This window comes from Apteryx mantelli, chromosome 1 (assembly GCF_036417845.1).
Source record: "Apteryx mantelli isolate bAptMan1 chromosome 1, bAptMan1.hap1, whole genome shotgun sequence".
Classification (NCBI taxonomy): domain Eukaryota; kingdom Metazoa; phylum Chordata; class Aves; order Apterygiformes; family Apterygidae; genus Apteryx; species Apteryx mantelli.
In genome coordinates, this window is record NC_089978.1 from 203,033,808 (window position 1) to 203,052,501 (window position 18,694).

Sequence of the window (18,694 nt, forward strand, 5' to 3'; positions counted from 1 at the left end):
AAATAAAGCAGAAATAAAGGGATCCAAGGGGAGGGGGGTAAAAAAAGAAAAAAGGAGAAACAAAACTACAAGTGCTTTAGAAAACAGTACTCTTTTAGTAATGACTCTTTTCTGCATTTACCCTGTGGGTAGATTTTTTGAGGTGGTAATGTGTGTTCTATATTTTTACCTACATATTTATAGGCCTGAGTGTGTGCTTGTGTTTGTATATGTATGGCTATGTTGTGTATTTAACTATATCATTCTATATATGGAACACAGAGCATAAAAAGTAACTGGCACCAGTTACTTAAGGATGGTGTAAATGGCTCATCAGTTAGAAAGTGGATATTGCTTAAAAGGAATGATGGTCTTTCAGGAGTAGGGAAATACCTTCCTCCCACACTATGAATGTGCCAGGTAAGGGCCAGCCCTGCACCACAGGCTGTCACAGCTCAAAGGACCTGCAAGAAAATGAAGTGTGGATCTCAGCTCAGAGCTGACTTGTGTCTGAGGAGCCTGAAGCAGCAGAGTGAGCTCATAAATTGAAGGTTTCTATTCTATTCTATTCTATTCCATTCCATTCCATTCTATTCTATTCTATTCTATTCTATTCTATTCTATTCTATTCTATTCCATTCCATTCCATTCCATTCCATTCCATTCCATTCCATTCCATATTATCTATACTCTGTTTCCCTAGTTTCTGACTGGCAAAGAGTGCATCAGCTGTGAGCTGTTCATATATCGAGGGAGGTGTATCATAAAGGGCACAGTCAGGTACCCTCACAGCATCGCAGGAGTCAATGCTGCCAGCTGCTTGGCAGGAGTGAAAAGGCATCAGTCGGGGTACAGGAATGGGGGAGGAGGGGGCAGAGAAGCAAGGTGGGCCAAAATAAATGTCAGAAGATACTACTGTAGGCTAAATGAAGTCACAAACAAGCCATGGTGAAATTTTCAGCTAAAGAGCAGATCAGTTGATAGTAGGGCTTCCTTTCAGTCTTAAAATCTCAGATGAATTACAGAAAAGAAATGGGACCTGATTCCAACAATACACTTGTGAGCAATATCAACTACATGTATATATCCTCTGTAGGATCAAAGCAAGGATATCAGTACAGCGAATGGCCACATTTGCTGTGCTGATCATCCATGCAATGCCTGGAAAGCACTTCTGTATGTCTGAAATATTTAAGAAAATTCCTTTCATTTTATCCAATTTTAATTGTTCCTAAAATGGCCTACTTAAAATCAAGCCAGCCATGAAATAGAGCTATACAATCAACTGTTTTCATTGTGTTTATGCACAAAATAATATCTCCTGTGTTGTGATTATTTGATGTTAAATTTTTCTTCTTTGTACTTTTTCTCTCTTATTTTTTCCTCTTATTGGAAATACTTAAAGCAAAGTCCTCACTGACCCATCTTGTCCAGACTGGCAATTCCTCATCTTATCCTATGGAATCTTTTTAATTTCTTTTTCTGTCTTTTTTTTTTTTTCCCCCTTCCAATCTCTCATTTCAAAGATTCCCTAATAAACTCAAGTAAGGAAATTGCAAACAATGAGCTTAATATGGTAAATGAAGTATAGTCTTTTGAATTTGACTGTTCTTTGATCTTTAAAACAATTGTTAGAGGGAATGTGCTTACCATGAGGTATATGGAGACAGTGCAAAATAGAAGTCCAGCTTTCATTTTAAGCAAAGTTATCCTTCTCTGGTTTTCATGGTCCAACTCGAAAGAACTCTTTCTATGACATTTCCCTGTGTTTTTACTGACAAATATTAGCTCATAGTTACTGATGAAGCAAAATATAAGGATATAGCATTATTTTCCTTGGAAACAATACATTTCTGAAAAGTCTGCCTATCGACTTAAATATAGCTAACAATAAATTTATCATTAAAATGGATTTGTGATCTTACTGCTGATGTACTCTACCTGAGCTGTGGTTTTGCTTAAGGCTTCTCAGATATCAAAATTTGTCATAATTCCATTGACTTCAGTAAATTCACTTTGATTTATGACAGAGCAGAAAAGAATCTGCACTATTTTTTGTCTGAATTCATAGTATTTATTGGAAAATTTAAATTATCATTTGTAGGGGCTTTTATAAACAAATTTTATTTTTTCTACTATTTTTTTTTAAGATAGGCAGAACAAAGATTAGGGCCCAATGAAGTGCAGGTCATTCTCTTAAGGTATTAAAAAGTCTTTTTTTTTAAGTGTCTGCAAAAAAAAATCCTTCACTAATTCAATTTATGGTTAAAATTAAAATCAAATCCATTGCACATCTTCAGTATGGAAAAGGGGATTTTTATAGAAGAGGTTAAGGACAACACATCTCAAGAACTTTAAACTCTAAAATAAATTCTACTCTGTGACTGTCATATATTAAATTTAGTAGGAAATCTATCATTATACTTTGGTGATAAAACAAAAGCAGATCTCTTTCTGAGCAAATGCTCTATAAAGGCAATAATATTTTCCTGAAATTTCTTTTCCTCTCTTAAGTTACCTTGTCTACCCTAGATATTGTTGTTTAATCTGTCAGTACTCTAAGATATTATACAAGCAGAAAAATTAGCCCTAATCCCTGCCCCAAAGAGTTTCATTACCTATAACTATAATGATATGACAGAAAGCAAAACAAAAGAAAGAATTAGCAGGGTATAAGGAGAGGGAAGGAAGGAAATTATTTATGAAATCCTCAGCATTAATGGTGGTTCACATAGGTTTTTTTCAGTTAGATTTTTATCTGTCGTAGAGGAATAATACAATAAAAAACAGATGGGAACTATGAAACAGATGAGAAAGTTATGAACATGAGGAGCAAAAAAGAGTGTGTAGTCAACAAGTAGGGACAACTGAGGGAAGGATACCAGTCACAGAAATGTGTGCTTTTAAGAGGTTTGTAAGAACATCGTTTGTAGCCAGTTGCTGTGGAAGAGGTACATGATATACAAAGCTGGTCAGTAAGAATTTAGATATACGACAATGCAGACAGCTTTCAGATTCCACAGCTTTGAGGTATTATTCCTGATCACAAAATCTACTGGGCAAAAGGGAAAGAGTCTGAGAAGAATCATCACATGGCTAGGAAGACATAGAGACAAAAGTGGAAAAAAGAATATTACATTAATATAAAATTACTTTGGGGCTTGGGGGATATTTATTGCAAGACAGAGAACAGCACTGTCAGAAGGGCTAGCTTCTGTGATTGCAAACAGGTTCAGAAAAAGAGGCAGTGATAGTTAGTCTGGTTTCTTCCTATTGCTGCTTTGCTGTCTCCACTCTATTTTTTCAAACTGCCTTTCCCAATAGAATTGAAGATCTTCTGCTCTGGAGCAAAGATGCTTTATATGCTGTGAAAGCATGTAAAAGCATGGAGCAAGAGTGTTTTGAGATGTATTTGCATTACTGCAGAATTAGTCAATAAAGTGTCAATGTATTAATATATCTTCTGTTCATAAGCCTTCTTTGAATTACTCCCATCATCTCTCAAATCTCTTTGCAATTCCACATTAGGGAAAGCAGTGGAAACTACACTGTCTCTCTTTTACCCTTCTTCCTCTCCAGTCATGAAATACATTGAATTGCTTTTCGTCTGGACTATATATAGTGCAAACATACTACAAATCCCAAGTCATTATACAAATTCCAGTCACGGAAGGGACCTAAATACTTCTATGTCACAGAATGGTTGAAGTTGAAAGGCACCTCTGGAGATCATATGGTCCAACCCCTCTGTTCAAAGCAGGGCCACCTACAGCAGGTTTCACAGGCCCATGCCCAGTCAGATTTTGAATATCTCCAAGGATGGAGATTCCACAACCTCTCTGGGCAACCTGTTCCAGTATTCAACCACCCTTGCAGTAAAAAAGTTTTTTCTTATGCTTAAATAGAATTTCTTGTATTTCATTTTGTGCCTATTGCCTCTTGTCCTGTCACAGGATACCACTGAGAAGAGCCTGGCTCCGTCTTCTTTGCTCACCCCCACTGGGTATTTATACACATTGATCACAACCCTCCTGAGCCTTCTCTTCTCTAGGCTAAACAGTCCCAGCTCTCTCAGCCTCTCCTCATATGAGAGACGTTCCAGTTCCTTTATCATCTTTGTGGCCCTTTGCTGGACTCGTTCCAGTATGCCTATGTATCTCTTGTACTGGAGAGCCTAGGACTGGACACAGTCCCTAGATGTGGTCTCCACAGCATTGAGCAGAAGAAAAGAACCACCTCCCTTGACCTGCTAGCAAAGCTCTTCCTAATGCTGCCCAGGATACTGTTGGCCTTCTTTGATACAAGGGCTCACAGCTGGCTGATGGTCAACTTCTTGTCCACCAGGACCCCCAGGTCCTTTTCTGCAAAGCTGCTTTCCAGCTGGTTGGCCCCCAGTCTGGGGGGTGCATGGGGTAATTCCTCTGCAGGTGCAGGACTTCTCACTTCCTTGTGCTGAACTTCATGATGTCTCTCTTGGCCCATTTCTCCAGCCTGTCAAGGTTTCCTGTCATTATGATGGACCATTGGAGCTTGGAGGAGGCTATCAGTGAAAATCAACCAGCTCTTCTAGACTTCTCTTCAGAACCATCTCCCATGGGAACCTTCCAAGCAGGTCTCTAAACAGGCCGAAGTCTGCTCTCTTCATTGGTATTGCTTCAGTTATAGTTTTCTTTTTAGTCACAGATTTTTATTAACAAAGGTTTTAACTCATCTGATCTTGTGACAGGCCACACTATAAATCAGTCCAGCTATGATTAGCACTACATCAAGTTTAACACTTAAACGCTGGCAAGTCTTTCATAGTTTTGAATAACTAAAACACTATTTTTTTTATACTGAAGGGAAATAAGGAAAAAGCCACAGTTTTCATGTTCAGTTTCATTAACTATATTATTTTATACATAAAAAACAATCCCACTTTCCCTATCAGCCTGTCTCTAGCTCTTGCCATTTTCATATTCGGTTCAACATTACTACTACTATTTGCGCCATTTCGCTTAGATGCTCAAATACTCCACTGTGAAAGACAATGTCTGGAGGAGGGAACCCAAACATATTTTCTGTTCCAGAGAAAGCTTGTCATAACAGCACCTCATATATGTCTAAACCTCAAAATATTGTGGTTTGCAGACAAGGTAATTGTGAAGCCCGATTTTCCACCTTTGCTTTTTAACACACTATTTCTTTTTAATCAGAATACTAGAACCTATTCCAGATAAATCCCTGCTAATGAGATGAAGGAAATATTATTATTCAACAGCCCCTAGGATGCTATGCAGACTATATCAAGAATAAAAGCATGAATTCTAATTAGCTGTCCTTTATAGATTAAGTTTATTTTACCAGACTAGTTATTCTGTTCATCTTTGTTATAGATTTTATTATTTTAGTCTGTTATTTATTTCACACATTTGTGATCCAAATTGGTTCAGTATGGTTTTCTATTCATTGTTAAAATTACAGTTCTATTACAATATGCATTGATATTTACTTGAATATATTTATACCAGTTCAAGTAAATTTAATATTTCTCTGAATCTAACCGATTAAAACCACAGATGCAGACTCAGAATTCACACAGTGGTCCCATTTATCTCCCCTCTGGGTAGTGCATCAAGCTAGCGAGTATTGAGATCTTGTGTAAGGAAGCTATAGCTAAGCCTTTAATATAACTTCAAGTAACTTAACATTATTAGCAAAAAGGGCTTGAGAAAAGTGGGGGTAGGGGGGAGAGTGGACAATGGGTGTCTCTATGGTTGCCTCTGTATTAGCGTTTTAGTTTTGACCAGTAAGACACTTTCAAAATGAGTATACTGATTTTTTCTGAGTTTCCAAATCTTTGTTTCACACCACCAAGCAGTTTTGAAGACCATGAAATGGATGCCTCTCAGATGTAAACAAAGTGGGAAAAGAGTTCCAGGATAACCTTTAATGTGCTTAAACTGATAACTGGTAATCCGTCCCTGGGACTAACCTAGAGCTAGTCTGAAGTGAAACCCTTCAAAATGCATATAGGGTGAATATCAGGTCCTCTGTACCACCTGCTTTGCTCTATGAAGACGTTCCTCTTAGCTCACTAATGTACCCTCTATCTACTCACTAATGTAATGATGCTCAGGAATTGTTCCCAACAACAATGCTTAAGGCAGAATAGGTCAACATTCCAGAAAGCCTCGTTAACCTTGCATATAGTTACTCTATATGCACACATATACCTGCATGCATACTATTTTGGCCAAACTCATGGCAGCTGCAAGAAGAATTCTCTCAGTTGAAAAATGCTTTTGAACAGGAAATACATTCAGAAGTGAATGCTGACAAGTGGTCTGCAGCTGGGAGCTTTCTGTTAAGCAGAACAGGAGCTGGACCTGATGTTGTAACAGCTGATTTCAGGGGAAAGCAAGGGGGAAGCATCCTCATACCATTGGAGGCTTGCGTGATCACCTCTGATGGTATAAAATGAGCAAGAGACTGTCCCTGGGAAAGCCGGCCTGGATGACCCAAGGCTCTCTGTGATGGCTGATTAGCTAGTTTTATCCAAACCAAACTTTTAAGTGTTCTTTAAACTTGGAACAAAACAAAACAAAATAATAATAATAATAATAAAAAAAACAACCTTGAACAGCTCTCTGAAGAGTTGGAAGTAGCAGTGAATCTTCCATACAGGAAAAACTTTCAACTAAATCTTTGATTAAGTTAGAGCGTCAACTGTCCAAAACACAGTTCTCAAGGGAGTTGGAAGCATGCTACTAGTTTGGCAGTGGTCATAATTTAAAAATGATTTATAAGTACATTCCTGTATATTTATTTACAATGCAACAATTTTTGTGGCTCCCAAAGGATTTCTTCATAGTATTTCAATGAAAGCTGACATTTAGAAAGCTCTTTTTGGTAAAGTTTACTCTATAACAAACCACATACTGTGATTTCAAACATGCTTTTGCATTAGATAGATTTACCATTGTGGTTATTTAGTTGTTTTTCTGTAAATCAGACTCAGAAAATATAACAAGATCTAAAGTGTACATATCTCTCTTTACATTTATAAAACCAGTAGGTGAAGTGCCCTTTCCTTCCCACATGGTAGGCAATCGTTCTCATGACCCAGAGTAATACGTGAGTTGCAAAATACTCTATCTTGCTCTTTCATTTGTCCACTGCTAGAACTTCTAGCCATTTGTTGAGTTAAAATTATTGGTGCTTTAAAAATATGAAAATGTTTAAGTAGTTGGTGAACAAACAAAATCATAATATCACAAATGAAAATTAGAATGTATCAGTACAATACATTCAAAACATGGCAAATTAAATCTGTAACAATTCTTATTGTCAGACACATTTGATTCTTAATTATAATACTTTTTACATGGCTCTGCTTGTTTCATTTTCTTTAGTTATTTATCTGAACTATATCATCTAACCATAATGGAACAGAGACATTTACACAAGTCTGTAAAGCTATGTTTATTCTGTTAGTCCACACTGAAAGAAAACAGAAATATGCTTGGGGAAAAAATATCTTTCATTAGAGGTTCAAATTTACTCTCTGGTCATATTTTATACTAGTGACTATCAGAACATCATTTATAATGTATATGCATATGTGTATTCTTGAATTCAAAATTATTCCTCAAAGTAAATAACCTATGAATTTAAACATCTTAGAACTACATATGATAAACATATACAGCATGATAAACAAATACAAAATAAGAAAAACAGATCTGTTGTCTAATGTCCTTTCCCTCCTTGCCCTCTTCCCAAATCCTGTTTTAAGTACCTCTGCCTAAAAATAAAAACCTGCAGCATCAGTGAATCATCATTTCTTGACAAGAAAAAAAAATATATCAATTTTCAGGTAGAGCAGATCTGTTTCTTCTTTTGTAAAAGACAAGAAAGCCATCAGCACAGTGACAGACACATTAACACTCTTCAACAAAGAACCAGTTGTCCACAAGTTGCATATTGGTTTAAGTATACTTAGAAATGACTTTTCATAAAGTACACTGCTGGGAAAATCTAAACATGCTAAAAAAGGACTTCCAGAGAAAGACTTCTGGCCCGGTAGGTGGTGAGATATGGACAAAAACTAATCTGTGGTAAAATATAATCAAATATTTTTCACTTTCCTTGCAGAAGGCTTTGATTTTGCTTTCATGTTGTGTTTTGCTTAGAGAATTATTCAGTTGAATGCAACAGCAGTTGTGGATGGGATGAGATGATGCCACCGAGATATTACCAGACTACCGTTCCTCTATGGTTTTGTGGATAAATTGAGCATGGGCCTAGAAACAATGGCGTAGAAGTAGTGTAGAAGTGACTGCCCAGTATTCTTCACTCCAGGGAATGAATGCAACTGTTAATATCATTAATAACAGTGCAGGTCTGCCCTCTCCCAGGTGGGAACGAGAAGCTGTACAGCTGTGTGGTCACAAATATCTCTGTGTCAAGGAAGCAAGCATATTGCACAAGCTAGTGGAGGGGATACATAGACCAGTGAAGGACACTGTATCTGTGCTGTAACAGAAATATGTCCATGTTCATCTACCCAGTGTCGCATTTTGTGTTCCTTTTTTTCTAAATATTGATAATTCAAGCACGATAAAGGAAGCCAAATTACTGGAGTGTCTAGAAGTGTATGAAATACATAGGACTCTCCCAAAGCCTGTTTAACCTTTTGAAAAACATCAGACCAAGCCAGCTCATTTCACTAATTTTTTTTAGGGTAGTTTGCTTTATTGTTTGTTTTTATTTTAATTGTAAATTTATGTACAGTTCACAACAAAAACAATATTATAAAATACTAAAGAAACTTCCTTAGGTTGGGCAAATTATAGCCATGTGTCTGATCCATTTGTTTTAAACCCAGTACTTTAAAAGAATGAATCACTGCTTTATTCCAGAAAAATTTACAAAAACCTTTAAAACAAAAAACAAAAATAAACGAGCACCTAACTTGTTAATTTTTCTGTCTTACTACCACCCGTACCTTTTATCCCTTTCTCAGATTCTAAAATTGCACATACTCTTCTTGAATTATTATTGTTCCAAATTTCTCTGACTGGTCTCATGAATATAGGTGGATAATTAATCATTGACTCTTGGGCTAATTACTACTTGACTGTTTCTCAAAGAATTACACAACATTTAGATAACGGAAAGGCTGCTGCCATGGACAAAAGACCCCCATAAAAAATGGGAGAACACAGGAAAGATGGGATCTGAAAAATAACTACAGCTAAGCCAATCACCGCAAACTCTCAACTAATCCTGCACAACTTCAAAGGGTAATTCCTGTCTTCTTATGATGAGCCTAAGGCAAGCCAAGATAGTCACCTCCAGAAGGTTTTTGGTTCTTTGACTGTAGAAGGAGTCTCAATCAACAAGCTCACACTTGCATGGATTAACTGAGGCATCTAAAGCGTGCCTCAGAATTCTTGAATTGAATTGAATTGAATTCTATCCACGAGAGACTCTTCCGCACTACATGTCTAAAAAATTCATGCATCTACTCATACCTCATATGACACACACAAAAACTCTTTGACAGACCCTTTCACAAAAAAAGAACAGAAAAGAAAAGAAAAGAAAAGAAAAGAGAAACATGAGAAAATGCTTCTGTTGTAAGACAAATTTACAAATTTATCTAGTTTAACTAGAATGATGTGTTAGAGGTGGATGAAAATGCAGCTTTCTCAACAACTGTAATCTGAAGATTTGAAGAAAAGTGTAGTGATTGCTCACAGTTCATAGGCAAACTGTGATTATGGTCACAAATGGCCAATCTGAATCTTTCATCTTCACATGGAGGATTCGTATGAGGAGATTACAAAACATAAAAGGGATTTTAATCTCAGGCTTTCCAAAATCAATGCAAAAAACTTGAAGTGAAAAAGAAGGGCAGTTCAAGAACCAATGGGATATTAATTGGAATTTTAGTAATAAATGACTAATGGTGGTTAACACTTTCTGATAAAGATTCTTTGTAGTGTCTCTGAGCTCTGCCAAGATGTTGATTATAAAAGTTTCTTGAATCAAGACTACTAACTAATCTGCTGAGGTGATGTCTTTGCCATTTTTCTAGAATCTCAGCATTTTTTTCAGTGACTTGTCCCAAGATTTTTTTTCTCTCCTATTTTCTAGCTCCACATCTACTTGCTCTTATTCCTGCAACATCATACTTTTGTAAGTGTTAACAGTTTCTGTCCCTCATCCGGTTTCCCTGATAATGAGTTTATGCTTCTCTTTTGTAAGGAAATGAAAAACATCTATACTTCTTGCTATGAAGAATGAAGGCCACCTCAATACGAAGATCTGAAATGTACCCTCTTTTTCTGAATTGTGCAGTCCATTCTTCTACTCATGCCAGCTCCTTTGAGCCACTCACCTGTACTAGACACTAAACACTGACTGCATGTACAGACACAAATAGTACATTTGTATAGGCCATGAAAACTCATTCTTTGTTCTAAGAGCTTTACATGTAGAAAGGGAGAATATGTTGCTAAATGCAATGCTCTTTTGACAAAACATTCAATGACACTGAAGAGAGAGAAATGTCTACTCATCTTTTGTTCACTCTTCTTGGCCTCACCATAATAACCATATACATTTTGGCTGGAGGAATAATAATGCATCTACTTTTCTGTTATGAACAAATAGGGAGTACTATCTTTAATCTCCTTCACAACCTCCATATCTGATACGCTTGATAGCAATACCCTTGGTATGCTGGATTTCTGAACAGCTATAGAATCTCATTTACAGCTCCTATCTGAAGGGAGAAATTTGTTTTTTCACACTGCTGTAGATAACAATAGCTACCAAATTAGTTAAAAGCCCAAAACAGGAAAACAAAGCAAGAAAAAGAACTCAAATATCTACTATTACAATAGTTTGCTGTAAAAAGATGCTGTCTTTTTTCAAGTTGATGAACAACAAACAACTTAAAAAAAGAAACCTTAAGCTGATGAGACTTGACCTCTTCGAAAAATGTTCTTTTTAAAGATTAACAAATCTGTATATACATCAATAACTGCCTAATTCCATAATATTACAATTTTCCTGTTTAATTTTAACTGCAAAAGTTAGGCCTGAATAGACTGTGATTTTAATTCTGGTATACGGGTGATACATGGTTTATTTCTTGATAACAGCTTTTTAATGAAAATATCAACACAAATGTGTTTGTGATACTCTAGACTCAAGACTTAATGTTTAATGGTGTACAATGAAAGGTTCATTCACTATGAGGTTGTGTAGTAAAAGCTGAAGTATGGTTAGCCTGATTTTAATAACTGGGTATTGATCTAGAGTAACTTCATTGACTTTGATGACATTAACATCAATTGTTTCATTCTGTATTTATTTATTTATTATTTACACATTCAGGGAGGGGGGACAAAGCAATTAACCCCACCTAACTATAGACACACAACTGAAGCACTTAAACTACAAGCCTAGGCTTTTCTAGAGATTCACTAGAATGGTAGAAGAAGAGTAAACTCTACATTAGCCTTAGAAAGCACCTGTTTTTCTTCGCAGATTATAGGGAAAACCTATAATGAAAAGTGCTTTGGTTACATGTTTAAATTTAGGTGGTATATTTTATTCACTTCATAGAATCTATTGAATGAGTAAATACATGATCAACTTTGTTGTTTTCACTCACTCTTACACTTAGATGCTTATGAGTATAGATACTCATTTTCTCTGGACCTGTTATGTCATTCCTCACATATGGCAAAAGTTCAAATTCTGAAATAAAGCCTGTTCATTTTGATTGCAGGAAAGAATTTGCTCAAAATATTTTGAATTGATCATTAAGATAAAAAAATTTTTTAAAGCAAAAAGAGCTCTGGCATTAGGGATAAACTCCTGCAACAATTGCAAAAAAGATATCAGTTTAAGAATGTTCTCAGAACTAGTTATAGTTCTAACTACTAAATATCTTGAGTATACATTGCAGCAATTAATATTCCAAATAGTGAAGTGTCATTAATATTTTGGGAGGATCTTTCCCGATAATATCACATACCAAAAGTCATCATAGTAAGCTTATTTCAAAGAGCTGAAGACAAAAAAAATGCATGTTATCTTTCTTTTCAAGTGTTTCTGTAACAGTGGGGCAGATGCACACTATATTTCCTCTGTATGTCATTAAATTGCATGCACATAGTCGTTGGAATGACCTAGGGAATGCACTTTGTTTATATTCCAGAGTCATGTAAGATTTTAATTACTTCACTTCTCTTAATATATTTTTATTATATTCATAGGGATCAAAGAGCATCCTCTGTTGGCTAATACAACACCTGATTCTGTTGTGCTACTAGCTTAATGTAGCCTTGTGAATAGGGTAACTGACTGTGTTATGCAAGGGTACGGGTTCAATTGCTGCAGAGGATTGGCTTTCATTAAAAAATCTTTTATTAATATCTACCTTCTTCTTACTGGGATATGGCTAAATTAATTCTTAGTTTGAAATTATTTTTCTCATTTTTCTAATCGGTATATCCAGAAGCCTGGGAGTATGAAAACAACAGAGAAGAAATTAGAATAACAAAAGAGATCTCAACTAACTTTTACATTCTTGTATAGAAAATAGTCTTTTTATTTTGAAAAAGAGATCTTTAAATTCTGTCTTAAACTTCTAAAAGAAGTTTATAATCATATCTGCAGTTTGAGCTGAACAAGATTTGGGCTCTAGCTTATGATTAAGGATAACAAATACAGTGGCTGCAATGGAATACGTTTCTTGTTTTAAGAAAAGGCATCCCTTTTACTGGATAAACGGACATCAGCATTTTTCTGTGGGTTCAAGATGAAATGTAAGAAAGGATTAACTTAAGCAGTTGTGAATTAGTTCTGGATGATAAAGGTCAGTCTTTTATAATTATCTGGTGGGTTTGAATATGATTATTCTTTTCTACATAGGCTTAGCTCTTAGTTTATACTGTCATGCTTACTTCAATACTCCCTCCAAGCCAAGAGTTAAAGACTCATTAGTCAAAAGGCCTCTCAGGTGGGTAAGCAAGAACATTTAACTACTACCACCAATATGAATCTATAGTATCATCATCTCATACACAATGTGTAGTTCCAACTCCTTCATCTGAAAAAAGACACTGTAGAAACAGAAAGTTCCAGAAAAAAAACAACAAAAAAGGTGATCACACTTAATAGAATATTTTTTGTGTGTTTAGTTAACATACAGCAAAATTTCAGGACTTCTTGCCATAGGATGCCTTAGATGCTAAAAGTTTATATGAATTGAAAGAGAAATTGAAGAAGTTAATGGAAGACAAAGCCACAGATACTTACTAGATTTATAGGAACTATTCTGCCTTAGAAAATCCCTGACCTGCAATATGTCAGAAAGTATGAAAGCAAGGTATTGTAACATACTTTTTCTACAGTTATGCTTCCTCTTATGCACATACTTTAGAATATCACTGGAGACAAGCTTTGGTTTGTACCAATATAGCTGTTTTATGTGCCTTAAATATGCCTTAGATGCATCGTTTTCCTCATGCAAGAAAGCAGGCTTATACTCTAGCAGAACATGCTCAGCTGTATGCTGAACCTGAAGTAAATCTAGACTTACTGTATGTGAAATGTATAATTTATTCCATATATATGTAGCTGCACTGCACTTGTACAAGCATGTCCATGAAAATACAGTAGTCAGGGCCACCAGAACCTTGAAGACTATTCACAACTGATTTTGATTCAGCAAGAAAAAAAGTATTATCAGTCCTCTCCCATTCAGGCTCCTGTTTATATCCGTATCATCTAATGATACCTGTTACTCTTCTCCTAGGGGTACAGCTGTATGTGAATCAAGGCCTGATTTTGATATGGTCCAGCTGTATAACCTTGACTCAAACTTATGCAAAAATTGCCAAGCTGTGAAAAAGAGCTGTGAAAAAGTATATGGAATAGAGCTATGTAAGATAAATAAAAATGCAGAGAAAGATAAAACTACTGATACAGGCATAGTTAGCAGTTCAAGGATAGAAGAGGAAAGCCATTGACATGAAAATGTATAAAACTCTAAGGAAAAAACAGAGGCAGAAGATAGCAACTTAGCAGCATTGAGTGTCAGCCTATTCCATGTAGCAATGGAAGCCGACCCATCCAACTCAACTGATAACTGCCAGGCCTGTAAACTACCTTTAGGTAATTTATTGGGGATGGTGAACATATTAATGCATAACTCAGTAGCTTCTTTGTCCTAGCTATCTATTGTGAGTATTAGTCATGGATATCTGCCTTATACTTAACTTCCTCTTTGCAGAATCTCTGTACAAAGAAAAAGGTGCCCAAAGTGACGCAGAGAGGGAAGGCTGCAATAACTTCTGAAGCTGTTTCATACTCTGCAGGGAAATAAAACTTGTTTGATCTTTCAGAACTGGACCTTCCTCATGTACTCATTAATTCAGAGCAACTGCTTTCTCAGCATAAAAAAGAAAACAAATAAACCAAATGCTTCTTTTCATTTTAAATTTTACTATCTAAACCGTAATAGGAACTTGTCTCTTGGCCATCCTCTGTTGCAATAGCAAATTTTGCCTCATTTGTAATTCACATAACTAGTCTTCCCTCAAACCTGATAAATGCTATGAGTTCAAAATCTGATGTTCCAATGCATATAAATGCTAATTTTCACCCTGTTGCTGACAATAGGATGCAATTATTTTGCAATTGCAATATAGTTTGAAAAAGCAACAACTATTCAATTTAAGAACCATTTGAATCTTATCTCTGTAGTGAGTTCACAGGCTCTCCTTCTTTTGATGACAGAAACTGCTTTTAAAAGTACAATAGTGATCTATATGCCTTCTCTTATTTGAACAGATTCATTTCTTTTCTGTTTTTGGATCTAACAGCTACTTTTGATCATCACACTGCAGTATTACAGAATCCTTCTAGAATCACAGCAAATGGTCTATTTCAGGGTAGTCAGGTTTCATGTTTAGTTCAATATTCATCAGATCATGTTCTTTTTTCTATTTAGACATTACAACTGGGAGATATTATAAAAAGAAGCAGTTTGTCCTATTGTGTATTGTGTTAATATATCTCTGCAGTTTGGATGATAGAGTAATATTTTAGCATGAGATATTGGCATTATATATATTAACTTTTTTCACTACTGTCATAGATCTGTACAGACATGGTATAACTAATACTAAGGTTTGGGTCTATTTATTTATTTATTTTTTTGTTACAGTACTATTACCTCTCTATTTTATACAAATACATACTGGCTATTCAGCTATGGCATGTTCCATACTTAGAGTTGGTTCAAACAGTTTTCTGAAAAGTTAGATGTTCCACTGAACTTCTGTGTGTGTGTTTCAACCTCAAGGAACTAGATTCCCTGCTAGAAGGTTAGAAATATTAATACAATTATTGATACTGATACCTTTATAATGGATAATCTGAAAATCCCTTTTGCTTTTGACACAGGAATGCAAATCAAACCCCTAATTCACTGCTATCAGTCAAAGGAAGGTTACTTCAAAAGACAGTATTCTCCCCAACCATATACTTTAGTCATCAGTAGATGGTAGAATTTAAGTATTCAGTTGTCCCAGGATCCCTACCTATCACACGAGTACTTGAGGCTCACCAGTGAGTTCAGTATGAAGATAATAATGATTTATATTAGACTTTCAAACACTACTTTGATTCCCAGTTTCAGATGTGCAAAGAAAATTCTGCTTTCCTCAGCTTAATTTTCTTTGTGTAGGCAGCATTTCATTTTCCATATAGATTTTGCAAAGTTTTAATTAACTACAGTTGTAGCTTTAGGTTTTATCTCTCCAAGAATCTAAATGATTAAAGATTTAACATCTCTGCTTGGGGAGTTCAAAAGTGTGATTTCATGTTTGGCTGTCTTTGCAATCCGTATCAGCTAAATCAGGAAACACTTTTTCTTTTCTTCTTGAGAAATGTAAGACAGTGGATTTGGCGTTAGTAGACTTCAGGCAGGATTTAGGAAACTCCATCCCAGTATGCACATCTAGATTGCAAGATACCTCTCTTAGCTAGCAAGTTCACTGTAGACATGAACTGATTTAAGAGAGGAGAACTAAGCTACATATAGAATTTTCATTAGTCACTGATGTTGATTAACATTCGATATCTTTCCCACGATTTTTCATATGATCCTCTAACATATATACATTTGATATACATGTGTACTCAGCCCATTTAAAATCTCTAAAGTTTGTTTCTTAATAAATTTTGAGATTTTTCCATCCTTTTTTTTTTTATTAATTTCAGTTACATCAGAACTGTGGTACCTCAGCCACCTTGTCAGTGTAAATAAATGTCTGCAAATCAATCTTTTAACACAGGATACTTAAATATCTGAGTTGGTTACAGGGTTTCCTAAACTTTCCTTTTTTGTTAGTTTTATATTTATAACCCTCTAAGACTTTCTCTGAAAAGTTTGCTGTATGATTTGGATCAGATTGGATTTGTAATCATTCATTTATTCACTCACTTATATCTGGCTGCATTATTTTTTTAAGCCAATTTGTTTACAGTTAGCTTATGGATAAGTATGACTACCATAATCACTGTGTACATTGCATTATTGCAATCTCGCCAGTACAGATTCTGAGACTATAACTCATTCTTCAAGATTGTATTTATGTTCTTTCAGTCTTCCTCAGTACTTACAAAGTGTGTGTGTATCAAAATAAAAAAGAGAGAGAGAGATTTTAGAGCTCCTGCAACTCATGTCTCAGGTATTGTGCAGAGCTGTAGACCCTGATATGTATTTTACACCAGGCAGAATAAGACAACGTTCTTTGGTTGAAATTTGTGTTGTTAATTCCCTTTTCCCTAAAAGGAGATTGGCTGTGACCTGTTCCCCTCTCATTATTTCTAAACACCTTTAATTTATTAAGCTGTGATTTTTTATTTTTTTTAATAGAATCAGACCATTACTATCAATAACAGAAAACTGTTTGCACAGCACATTCACTAATTCACTGATGTATTCATTCACATATTCATTCATAATTACATGGTTGGAAAAACAGATAGGTGGCCAACTCCACCATGTACTCAGAAGCGGAGGATCATACTGATGCAGCAGTGGGTACTAGATTGGTGTTCACAAATTCCCTCAGAGGGTCCTCTGTTTCCTCGGGTGTATATGTAATCCTGCAGTCTGTCTGTATACAGCAGCGACCTCTTGGATGTGGTCCGTCACACAGCCCATTGCTCACATTCACATATGCCAGTGGCCTTGTGTGGGTTTGGCAGACCCTACACCTCCTGAGATTATCAGTCCTTGAAGAGTTAACAGGTCTGCTAGTCTCCAGAGCTCGTCCATCCTTGGTGAACTGTCACACACTAGCTTCTTAGCACTTGCATTTCCTCTGTTTGGCCTGGTAACTATTTTTCTCCATCCAAACTGATAGATACCTACAGAATCCATTCACCCTAAATTACATAGATGGGCCTTTGTCTTTTGCAGAGTACTTTCCTGGGAAAAAATTACATAAAAGATCACCTAAATGAGCTCTCCCCTTCCTACACCTTGAATTTTACAAAACTTCTGTCCTCTGTAATGAAGCTGTTGTCTAATGAGTCCTTGAGTACTGATACTTTGGAGTTTAAATCTCAGTGGGAAACAGTTCACCCATCCATGCAAAAGAATTCAATATTTAAGAAAATATCTTAGTTTCTCTTGTGACAAAACTGAAAATTTTCAAGGTGCTATTTTTTCTTTTCCAAGATCACCTTCTGAAGACCAGAATAGTTTTGTAACCAGGGCTCTCACCTGGGATGTGGGTGATCCAGTTGTAAATCTATTTTGTCTGATTCAGATCAGGGATTAAATGTTAATCTCTAGTATTCCAGGTTTGTCAGGTTATTAACAGCCAGTCCTGTTGAACAAGTTCAATCTTCTCTGAATAAATACTTGATGAATTAGAAAGAGTAAAGAGTTATCCAAAGAGTTTGGATAACCAACCGAGATGGCAGACACATGTTAAAATCCTTCCCAGTGCCAAAATCAGTGGGCTGCTGACACTGCTGTTACAGCACAAGCTAAATTACTAAAACTGTCCTTCTCCAAGCATATCATACATTGTATCTTTTCATATTGTGCTTAGTTTTTGAGCACAGATATTACTAACATAGTAATAAATAATAACATCAACATTACTATTAATAATATTGACATTATTAACAGTACTCTGAGTTCCACGGAAGAATTCTGAGATGAATTGGAGCTGAAATAAAGTAGGATTAAGAAAGGCAAGAAGGTGGGAAAAGAAGGTTGGAGAGTTGCTGATAACGGACTTATGATGAAAGCCTAAGTTTCAGAGTGAGTTGCAACCCGTAGTAAAAAGATGGTGAGCTAAGAAATTATCAAGGGATATAGGTCAACCCATGTATGTATTCAGCAAAGCTTCTAAGATCACACAGAAGAACAAAATGAAGCAGCACTCAGATCTACATTAGATGATTAGCATGTATGAATTTATCAATGACCTGAAAAGTAATGCTACCTATTGATCTGTTACCACAGAAAAATATCCAACTAAGCCAATGGCACTGGAGGTATTTTAAGCATCTAAATATTTTATGTATTAAATTTTAAATTTTAATTTTATGTCAAACTATTCCAACAGCAGAAACTGAGAAAATTTAGCTTCCGACTTATGCAGTATGCTTCTGCAGTAGC